This window comes from Sceloporus undulatus, chromosome 3 (genome assembly GCF_019175285.1).
Source record: "Sceloporus undulatus isolate JIND9_A2432 ecotype Alabama chromosome 3, SceUnd_v1.1, whole genome shotgun sequence".
In the NCBI taxonomy this organism is placed as follows: Eukaryota; Metazoa; Chordata; class Lepidosauria; order Squamata; family Phrynosomatidae; genus Sceloporus; species Sceloporus undulatus.
In genome coordinates this window covers 111,733,425-111,745,105 of record NC_056524.1, presented here as the reverse complement: position 1 = coordinate 111,745,105, position 11,681 = coordinate 111,733,425, and the positions used below count along the sequence as shown (strand labels likewise).

At 43.5% G+C, this 11,681-nt stretch overlaps 1 protein-coding gene across 1 annotated transcript in view; it reads left to right on the top strand.

Annotated features, from left to right (window-relative positions):
* Nucleotides 1–1,347: 1,347 nt before the first annotated feature.
* BIVM (basic, immunoglobulin-like variable motif containing) overlaps nt 1,348–11,681 on the top strand; it is a 53,293-nt gene continuing 42,959 nt past the window's right edge. Inside the window, 1 exon segment of the mRNA XM_042456699.1 lies at nt 1,348–1,436. The gene's annotated coding sequence lies outside the window, so the exon portion shown is untranslated.

Here is an 11,681-nt window from a genome sequence, read left to right as displayed (position 1 = left end):
ACCCCAATAGGCACAGTGTGGACATCAGCCAATATCTTAAACCTGCACCGACATCAGGCCTTCAGAACCTAATATTTCAATCCAATCAACAATTTCACATGATTCAAATGATGCAACACATGAACTTGAGATGCCATTCTGGACAATGGAGCAGCCATAGACTATTTACTTTTGCTATGTGAAGAAATCAAAAATATGTGCTGTATTAAACCATAATTCTATGTTGACTGTTGTACTTGGTTTGTTATATTTGACCAGTGGAGCCCTTCCCCAGTGGTATCAAAAGGGAGTCAAAATGTTTGGAAAAGAGATTTCTTATATATATCCATGTTTTGTTGCCACCTGGTAGCTTTTAATTGTAACTGTCAAACCTATATTCTATACCTGCCCAATGTGTCTGATGGCACACAGTGCTGTCTGAGTAGGCTTGTTCCTGTTCTCCAACACCCTTTTATCTTGGATGTTTCCAGGGTTCAAAGAGAGTAACACTCACCTCTGACTATGACTTTACATACACCTCCATAGCCCAACTGAAAACTTTGCTGTGTGAAGACGTCAAGATATGTGTTGTTTCAAATTGTCAGAAAACTCTTGTTCCCTTAATAATTTGATTGAAGAACTACATGATTTACCTGACTCAGGTCCCCCAGAACATTGGTATTCTGGACTATGAAGCTGATTGATTTACTATTTGCCAGACCTTCATTGGCTGAAAAGACTTCTTGTATATGGCATATCATTTTTGTATTATGATCCTATTTTGCTGTTTCATCCAATGTATCTCTACCTTATGCACTATGTTTTCACAAAAGGTAAAGCAGCGGTTCGCCGGATATGTATACCAGCTCATAAAAAACAAAAAGAGGGAGATGTTGCAACCTCATGGGTAACCGTGGGGTCGCGACCTTCTCTCAGGAGCAATGCTCATCAAGATTGGACGTGGCAGTTCTACTGGCAAACCATAGAACTTGACCCTCTCTCAAGATGACAATGCTTTATCCATAATTAGATAGATAAGCCCATGTTGATTCGGTGGCTTAGCTGGTTCCATATCCTGCTTCCTTGCCTCAAGAGCACGCACCAAGCTTGCACTGATCACGCACCTGTCATGCAGTCAGATGATCTAGAGCAAGGCTATCATCAATGATTGTAAGGAAAACAATGGACGGAAGTACAAGATGACAAAAAAGGCCCAGCCAGAAGCCTGGCTGAAAGGCAAGCTTGAGGGAAGCTTGTGCACCCCATTCCTGTCTCTGGTTCTCATGCCCGACACCATGACCTCCCAGAGCGCGCACAGGAAGGGCTTTGGGACCTGGTTGGGTGTGATGGCTGCCCCAGGGGCGGGGACTAAGGCAGGGTCTGTGTTATGCTAGGCCTCCTGATTCCTCCCTCTTCTTTATAGGGAACGATGTTGCTGCTGCTGCTGGCTATAATAGGTAAGCTGGGTGGCCTCTCCTTCAGGTGTGCAGTGTGTTTGTCTGTTTCTGGAGCCAGGTCCAGAAATAATAATCCAGTTTGAGACCCCATTAACTGCTCTGGCTCAATGCTAGGGAATCCTGGGGGTTGTAGTTTATTGTGGCACCAGAGCTCTGCTCTTGAGCCTTCTCTGCCCCAAAGTGCTGGGGCCCCATAGGGTTGCCATACCTGGGGCCCTCAAACACTTACAACCCCAGGATTCTGTGGGATGGAGCCATTGCAGTTAAAGTGGCGTCAGACTGCATTGTTTCTAAGTGTAGATCAGTGGTCCCCAAACTATACCCTTTAATGGATTTTGGACTTCAGCTCCCAGAATCCCAGGCCATTGGCCAACATAGCTGAGGCTTTTGGGAGCTGAAATCAAAATCCCTTTAAGGGCACAGTTTGGGGACCACTGTGTAGCTGCACCCATGAGCCGGTGGTAGCACAGTGGTTTGAGTTTGGGTAGGACTCTGGAGCCCAGGTTTGATTCCCAGTTTGGCCATGAAGCCCATTGGGTACCTGTCCTACAGAATCGGGGTTTGTAGTTTGTTGAGGCCCCAGCACTTTTGGGCAGAGAAGGCTCAAGACCTTATGGAACTACAAATCCCGGATTCCACCAGGATGGAGCTAGAGCAAACTCTCTGCTTGCTTAGTTAGATTGATCTCCACCTTGTTTCCATTTTGCTCTCTGTCTCCTCCTTCTCCTCACAACAGCTTGTCAGGTAGGTAATGCTATGTACCAAAGGGTTCCCTATGTCTCAATAAGAACTTGAAACCATAGTCCTGCTCACCAAACTCAACATGCTATGGAGCTCCTCAGTTCCATGGCAGTACACCTGTAAAGAGAAGATGCTGGGAGAATAATAAGAGGGTTGTCCTTAATGGCCAGCTGTGTGGGTGGCTTGTGTTTTAAACCCTGCCCTGGAGCCTAGGTAACAGTCGGATGTGCAGGCTGGCTCTGAAAGGATGGGATCACTCAGACACGGCACTTCATGAAATAAGAGAGGATCGTTTTCTACTCTGTGTTCCCAAACCAAATTGATCTTACCCCTTTACATGTCACAGTTGTACATGAGACTACTATTACTTGCCTGTTGTAGCTTTTTGCTTGACAGAGCTGCTCACTTGTGTTCTTCAGTAACAGATGCTGATGAGGCTGAAGACAATCATATATGTTCAGAAATATCTTGCAATGTAGTGTAAATGCTCTTCCAAGAGATTTTGAAACTTGGATTCCCATTTGCACAATGAATGTCTTGTCACATCTAAAAGCCTCCAAGGCGTTCCAAACCTGTTGGCACAGGGAAAGTCTCCTAATCATCTGACAGATCAAGCAACGGTAATGTATGCCACAGCTGCACAATGCAGTTGGATGGGGGACTTTGTTTTAAAAGGGGGCCCAGTGTGCAACACAAGCTCACATATATCTGTGAGGGTCTTACAAACCAGTGTGGCTTTATAATATTGGGAGGACTACTGTATATGAAAAAGGGATGTGGACTCTTCTTGGATAAATCAGCCTTGCTTTGGCACCACATTAAGTTGCTCAGTTTCCCTGGAGCTTGATGGCTATGTCTAAGAAGATCCCGGTTCTATAGAAACCTTTATGTGTAGGTATCTTGGATATATTTAGGGGAGACATTGAGACACAACTGCTAATGTGAACTCTCGGGATGCTTTGATTGTGATTTCTTGCATGGCACTTAGGATGGCATGTCAGAAAACAACTTGAAAGGCGCACAGCAACAAACAACGGTCCCGTATTCAGTAGTAGTTTGTGTTGGCGATGCAACCAAATCCAAATGCAACAAAATCTAAAACCCACAAAACAGGGATGCCTTTATTGGAACAATAAAAGCAGGAAAAATACACCATGCTGCTTCAAAGCCTTTGTGGCTTCTTCATCAGGCTAAGTTGCTAAAAAACCAAACAAAAACAACATACAGGAGAAAAAAAGTGGCAATATTAAAGTCACAGACTCCAGGCCTTCCTTTTGTCTCCTTCTTTCTGTGACTCTGGAGGCCAGGGATTCGAATCCCGACCACGGCATGTCACACTCTCTCAGCCCTCCTCAACGGAAGGTACTAATATGCAAACCTTTCTGGAAGAAAAAAACGCTTAGGGTTCTCCATAAGGCAGGAACTATTGAGGCACGCACATAACCAAGGTCCTCCTTTTCCAGGACACGTCCGGGAGGGGTCCCAAGTGTCCTCCAACTAGGCTAAGAATTTACATTTCAATAAGGGATTTACATTATATGAGTGGTTTTTTTTAAGCCCTTTTTTCTTGGGTGTCCTACATTTTGAGTGCCTCATCCTCTTGGTGGGTTGGTTGTTGTTGTTTTAATATTTATTAATTTTATACATTAAAATCAACACATTAAAGAGGAAAAAACATTTAACATATACATTTATTCAGACTTGTACATAATTCATGTAGCTGGGGTCCTTAGATACTCTGACTCATGTAATTTGGCTTCATACCTTCCTCTCCTCTCAGTTGTTCATTTGTTTGCTTTGTTCATTCTGAGGCTGTTTGCTCCTACAATTCAATAAAAACATAGGCAGTGCCAATGTGCCACTTTGCATGGGGTTTTGAAACGTTTCAGAAGAAAAACAAGAGATTCTTACTATAATGTAAAAAAGTATTGTTTTATGTACTGGAGTATCCCTGCTTATCTCGACATCCAAAATACAAAATTGTTGTTGTTTCCGCAAGGTACCAGCTAACGCGGCAACTAACGACTTGAAGACGGGGAAAGATTTGACAGTCTCTTTGTGCGGGGAGAGGCTTCTGAGTGACATCATATACAAGTAAAAAACGGGAAAAGATAACCTAGAGACAAAAAAGCTTCTGTTTTTCACTGAGTAAGAGCTGCCTGGCAGATGCTGGGGATGCCAGAGGTTTGAAGCCTAATATTAGGAACTTTGGAAACATTCACGTCGGGACTTTTATTACAAGGACCCATTGTTGGTGGCTAGAAAATAGTATCTTTCCCTACCGTCTCGGAGGAATTGCGAGGAAATCTGCTTAGGGTGGAACTTCTTGTTGACTTTGACAATGCTTTGTACAAGGGGAAGTAATGGGATATAGCTGAAGAACGAAAACTAAATCTGCGAAAGGAATTCCTGTTTTGTGAGAAGAAAGAGCAAATTTGAAAGAGTTTAATGATTTTGCTATAGTATACTCTGTGGAATTAAATTCCCTTCGCTTGTTCTTGGAAAAGTTGGAAACTTTTACTTTTTCATTTCTTTGGTCTGGAATTGAAAGGGATTGCAACTGGGGGATGCTCTAACAACGATATTAACTTTGGAACTCAGAAGTGAAAAACTCATGTTAGTGGACTGAACTGTATAATTGGAAACAGCTGGGTCTCATAAAAAACCAACAAGACTTTAGCAGTTGAGCTAAAGAATCGACAGGACTGAAGTACATTACAAAGCAGTATATCTTCATTAGATTCCCCTTCATTTTCAGTTCTCAATTTTAAGGTGTTACCTTTAGGAAAAAAAATTAATTAATATTCATTGTGTATTTGACTGAGTCTTTAAAGGATTCCATTGTATTCAAAATTTTCTTGAATTGAGATTACAAAATAATAGCCATAGACGAAAGGAGAGTATATAAGGAGGAGTGTTGGATACTCATTTGTTGTTAACGTTGTGTTATAGTTTTTCACTCCAAATTTATTTCTATGTTTTTCTCTTTATTAAAAGAGGGTGATAAAGGTTTCCATATCTCTTTACTAACTTCCCACCAATTCCCACTTATCAAGCATGTTAATTTGTCCATTTCTGAATATCTAAAAGTTTTAACACCACCATTTATCAAAATTCAACTGGGTTTTTACCCCCAATTTGCTGCATTATTATTCTTGCAGCTGTGATCATGTAAAATAGTAAGCATTTCAATGCTAAAATGGATTGGAGGAGAGTGGAAAATGAGCCAGTGACTACCATTACTGTCTTCACAGATAACCACTTCTTCAAAAACAGTGTTGTCAATAGGAGCCAACCCAATGATATGTTATACAGGCTGCTAAGGTGTTTGCTGCCATTTCCTGCTGCCGAGGTTCCTAAATGGATGTGGACACAAAAACACTGCCTATTAATCACAATATTAACAATGTCCATGACAGTCTGTCCCTGCTGATGTTCTCATCATCCTGATAAGAGAGTGAGCCTTCAAATTGATTCTGTAGCTACCGTCTCACAGAATGATCCCTGGTTTCCCTTACTTCTGTGTGTGACATTCCTCCAACCACCTACCTCTCTTGTATGTGAAGTGACCTCCTCCTCCTCAGCAACTCCCTCTGTGGCGTTTTTCCATACCAAAAAAGGAAAAACCATCCGGGTCCGTGTCTAATAATCCGGAAAACCTCTCTGCCCCCTAAGATGTGGTCTCAAGCTGTTGGGGGCTTTTTTCGTTAAGCCCCCCCCCCCCCCCCCCCCCCCCCCCCCCCCCCCCCCCCCCCCCCCCTCCGAAGGCTATCCTACTTGCACTGTGTGCAGGTGAAGTTCCCCTCATCCATAGGCAAAGAAGAACAAATATCCCACAAGGGTTGCAGGGAGACTGCCGAGCAGTTCCATCAGTGCCCATACTGAAGCAAGTCTTACAGGCAGGCATGTGAAAATAAGACTGTGGGGCTTTCCCTTGCTAAACCAAACCAGCGTAACAGAAATCCTGTTTTGGCTTGGCCTTTGTCCCCAAGCTGCTGTTAGCGAGCTCAATCAACTGGGCCTATAGTTTATTAGAGAGCTCCTGGCTACTAGCTCCTTCTGGAGGCCAAGTCTCTAGCTCACTTCCTCTGAGCAAAGAAGTCCCCACAAAGCCCCTTAAGCGGGGGAAATAGAATTGAAGGAAAATCAGAAGGAGAACCCTCAAACGCCTCTGCCCAGGTCACTTTCTCTCTGCTACGAAAAATCAAATACCTCCTTGACATATCATCGTCTCTAACTCTCTCTTCTCTCTTTCTCTCTCTGCTCTGCTCTCTCTCTTCTGCTATCATCATATAGGAGATGCAATCCTCTGACAACAGTTATCAAAGAATTAGGCTTCTAGCTTCACCCACCCCCCTTAATGCTGTGTATTATTTACTATGGAAGCTTGTCGCCAAGTTGGCAACATGTTTCATCTACCATATCCCAGTCTGGAAAAAAAAACAAGGGGGGGGTCAAACTTGGGTTATGTGTTCAGTGTAGAGTTGATGCTCCATATCCATGGATTAACCAGGCCCATGGGCTTGAAAATAATTTCCAAAAACCATACATAAATTCCAAACAGCCAAACCTGTGCTTTTGCTGGTTTTATATCAGAGAAACCCATTCACTATGCCATTGTATTTAAGGGGACTTGAGCATCATGGATTGTATTCATCCACAGGGGGTCCTGGAACCAAATCCAAGTGCATGTCAAGGGCCCACTGTCCAGCAAAGCCTCTTGCCCCCTAAGCATGTGTTCTGTAGGTACCCGGGTACTCCAGCTGCTGGACTTTAGTCTTCCAGACGGTGACCAACTTGCACGTGCTGCAAGTAGGGTTGCCATAAGTCAGGACCATCCGAACCGGTTCCATTGTAATTGGTACACGGACAAGTTTTCAGCATGTAGGACATGCTTTTTTTTATTCAAACACAAATCAGGGACGTGCAGAAAAACACTGCACGCTTTTTAAAAAAAATCTTAATATAAATTGCCACGTTTCATAGGCGTGCTCAATAATGGAACGACCATTTGCGGATTATTCTCCTGAGGCCGAATGGCCACAAAACCGACTTCCCTTTTCTGTCTGCAGGAGACCACCCCCCTCACGTTCAAAAAACACGCACGACACACATTTCGGAATTTCACGTGGCTTGACTTAAACATGGCAATCTCTTTGGCATATTGTCAGAGCCTTATTTCCATGATAAAAACTTTTTAAACAAAACCCTTGGCTTCTAAAACACTTAGCGTGCTTTAACATATGGCTATGCGTACTGTGAACATCATCTCCAAGGTGCTTTAGACAAGAAGCGGATTTGCCGTTTCAGGTTTCTTCACCAAACTCTGACTTCGGAGAAGTGTCTGACTTTGGTCAAGAGAACAGCACACAAATATACACCAAAAAAACACCGTTGCTAGGTGACACTGGGTCTCGCCGTTCTCAGCAAAGAGTGAGGCGCATGCCTCAGCAGAAACTGATTGATATCAATATCACGCATCCTATGCATCACCACTATCACAAGGGAAACTTGGATCATTAATGAATAATAAAACATAGCAAAAAATAACAATAAAACAAGGGAAACCTTGGATATATGTTTAATAAATAAAAATTAACGCACAAAATACATAAAACACATTGATTCAAACACTGGCAACCACACTGACTCTCTGTAAACAGGCCTTGCCCTGAAATAAATAAATAAATAACATAAAGTAAATAAGGGAAACCTATAAATGAGAACAACACCTCCCCTTCTCCTGCTGCTTTTGACCTCTTCCTTGTTTGTATTTGATCGCGCTGCAGCCTTTCCCTTCCCTCTGGCCCAGAGTCCGCTCTGCCTCCTCCTCTCTGTTTCTGAGGCTCTGCCTCCTTAAGGGGGACCAAGTTCCCTTTGGAGGTGGCTGCGCGCGGCCACGGCCAGCCCACGCAACGGGCCGATTGCGCGCTTCCGCCGGCCAGTTCAGCAGAGGAGGATGAGGAGGGTGGGTGGCCAGCAGGTCCCATGAGCGGCCGCGCGCGCAGCCATGTATACGGGGAGCATGCCGGGGCTAGGGGAAGGAGGAGGCGCAGGGGGGGGGGGGGGGGGTGTGGGGGGGGGGGGGGGGGGGGGGGGGGGGGGGGGGGGGGGGGGTGGGGGGGGGGGGGGGGGGGGGGGGGGGGGGGCGGGGGGGGGGGGGGGGGGGGGGGGGTGGGGGGGGGAAGTCACTCCTCATAGGGCATGGTTTCCAGACCTTTCACCATTTTGGTTGCCCTTGTCAACATCCTTTTTGAACTGTGGTGCTCAGAACTGGGCACAGTATTCCAGGTGAGGCCTGACCAAAGCAGAATATGTTGGAATTTTCTTTCTTGAGATTTGTTAGAAAACTCAGGAAAGTAGGAGAGATGGTTCAATCTCACCAGGAGAGCAAATACAGCAGAATATAGGTGAGCAGGTAAAACTAGGTCCACTTTATCTCCCAGACCACGTGTCCCCAAATGAAAACAAAGTCTCGTAGTTAGAGTGAAATAAACAAGTTTACTTACAAAATCACGTGTATGCAGAAATATGCAGGTCTAACTTCATGTTGCAAAGAAGATGAGGTAGAAAGGTAGACTACATGCTTCTTAAGAAAGTTTCCTTTAGCATGCAAAGGAAGGGCATGCTGCTCTGGACAAAACAAAGAGAAGGACGATTCTCTCAAGGTACAAAAGGTGAGGTGTGCTCTTACTAAACAGGAAATGAAGAGGGGCTGTTTAGTAAGCAATAAAACTACCATAGACACGCATTTACATTCGTAGAAGGTCTCAGCATGCGAAGTTGCATATATCCCAACAGAACAGAGAGGCATTATTACTTCCCTTGATCTAAACACTATGCTTCTATTGATGCAGCCTAGAATCACATTGGCCTTCTTAGCTGCCGCATCACACTGTTGACTCATGTTCAACTTGTGGTCTACTAGGACTCCTAGATCCCTTTCACATGTAGTCTCCTTAAGCCAGGTGTCCCCCATCCTATATCTTTGCATTTACATTAACATCAAACCTTTGGCAGGCTTTCAACTACTCTTTATTGTATTCCCCCTCTCTAAATAGAACCACCACCTGAGTTAGGTTTCCTCCTCTGGTGCTGTCGGTTGCCTGGCAACCAGCTATGAAGCAGCCCTTCATCCCAAACTAGCCAGCATCAACAGACACTCCCTCATAACGCTTCATAGATAATTTGAAAGTTGGTGACCACACTGGCATTCTAGATCAAGTTACTTTCTCTTGACTAGTGAATTTGCTCTGGGTTTTGATCCGGATGTTAAAGGATCTGTCTGAGATTCAGAACCCAGCCCACAAAATGGGGTCCAGCACCATGGATAGATCCTTTCAAAATGCATGTTAGAGTGGATTTGTAGACCTGGGCTGCGTCTGCATTGCAGAAATAAACCAGTTAGACACCACTTTAATGCAGTGGCTCAATGCTATGGGATTCTGGGAATTGTAGTTCATTGTGGCACCAGAGTTCTCTGAGAGAGAAGGATCAATATTGCACAAAACTACAAATCCATGAATTCCATAGCATTGAACCATGGTAGTTAAAGTGGTTCAAACTGGATTATTTCTGCAGGGCGGATGCAGTCCCACTGACAGGAAAGTCAGGTGTTGGTAGATGATCTCGGAACGAAGGGCCTAAACCATGGCTCTGATGCCAAAAAAAAGCTTATTTGTACTGGGAGCCAGTGTGATTGTAGTGGTCTGAGCATGGGAGTAGGACTCCAGACATCAGGTATCGAATCCCAACTCGGCCATGAAACCCACTGGATGAGCTAGGACAAGTCACACTCTCTCAACCTCAGAGGAAGGCAATGGCAAATCCACTCTGAAGACTCTTGCCAAGAAAACCCTATGATAGAGTTGCCTTTAGGGTCACCATAAGTCAGAAATGACTTGAAGGCATACAACGACAACAAACTGCCACCTTTCCAGAGGCTTCATAAGTGAAGCTTATGACAGCAATTTGAAAAACTCTAGTCTAGAGCTTCAGAAATGTTTCAGTCCAGTCACATCTCCCCTTATCCATAGCTCCTTAGCCCCCCCCCCCCACAAAAAAAAAAAAAAAAAAAGAAAAAAGAGAAAAGGAGGTTTCTCCCCCTTATCAGATACAATATCTGTTTGGGAAAGTCTCTCCCTAAATTATTTTGTGTACTTCCCGGTTTTATAATATTAATCTCTGTCTACATGGCTTGAATTTCCTCATGGTCAGGATTAGGCTTTACATCAGATACCTATTTTGGTATGCACATTAACAACTCTGAGACTTACACTTCTAGCTAAGTCTGTTGATCTCTATATTCTGTAGTACTGTACTTTGTCTGCCTAAATGTATTTAAATTTGCTTGCTTGGAAAAGGCTTGGCAAGTACCTCCTTCCTCACTTAACAGCTGAAACAGTGGATTCAAAGATAATTTGCATTCAATTGATTTTTAATTCAGGACTTTGCCATGCCTTTGTGTGTGAGAGAGTGAGAAGCAACTTTACAAAGGATTTACTCATTACCCTCATTTTATGGGACAAGCTAATTGTGGTTTGTCTTGCTGAGCTGTATTATGCTGTTTGGGTCAATTGAGTGAATCCACTTTATACTGAAAAACCATTCATTGCTCTGCTATATTGATGTGAGCTTAAAAAAAGGGGATGGCTAGTTTGATTAGATTGTCTTGTGAAAATGTACAAGATCCCAGCTAATGCTCAGAACTGAGTGTCTGTATAATTTATACAGCAGTGATATACTTGATTTGGGAAAATAAACTGGGGGGGGGGGAAGGAGGCAGATAGTTGTGTGATTGTGTTCCACAGCAACATCAGAATTTGTGCCTTAATATGTAAAGAATACAGTGGTTGACCTGTTCTGCAATATTGAGACAGAGGATGATTCTAGACTTTCTTTTCTGCTGAGGGACCTGTGAACTGTGTGGTGTATTTGCTTTTAATTAGACATTGTTTGTAGGTAAGTAGTACCTGCTAAAGGGAAAACAACAGTGCAGGTGGGTGGGTCTGACAATGTGATGTAAGCAGCTGATCAGATTTTGTTTCATTTGTCTTCTGCAGTGGCAAGGTAGAAAATAAGAATGTCTGGGGGCTGCAAAAAATTTGTTGCATTTTCCAGGCACCATTTTAGAAATGTTTTGCAAGGTATTTAGTGGATTTGCAGAATTTATACATATTACTGTTTTGAAAAAATGTCTTTACTTATTTTATTTCTCCCACTATCCCTTTGCAAACATCAAGATGGTTAATAACTTTAAAAATCAAGATATCCAATTTAATAAAAATGTTGATGCTGGTTTACCTTGACAAGCATGTATGACAGTGGTTATAACAATTTCCTTAAACTCTACTATGGTAGAATTAGCAAGATTTTTTGGATCTCTTAACATGGGGCTGACAATTGCAGTCCTCCATCTGTTTTATGACTACAAAAATAATATCTCACTGTCTCCATCCACACTGCAGAAATAATCCAGTTTGACACCACTTTAACTGCCATAGC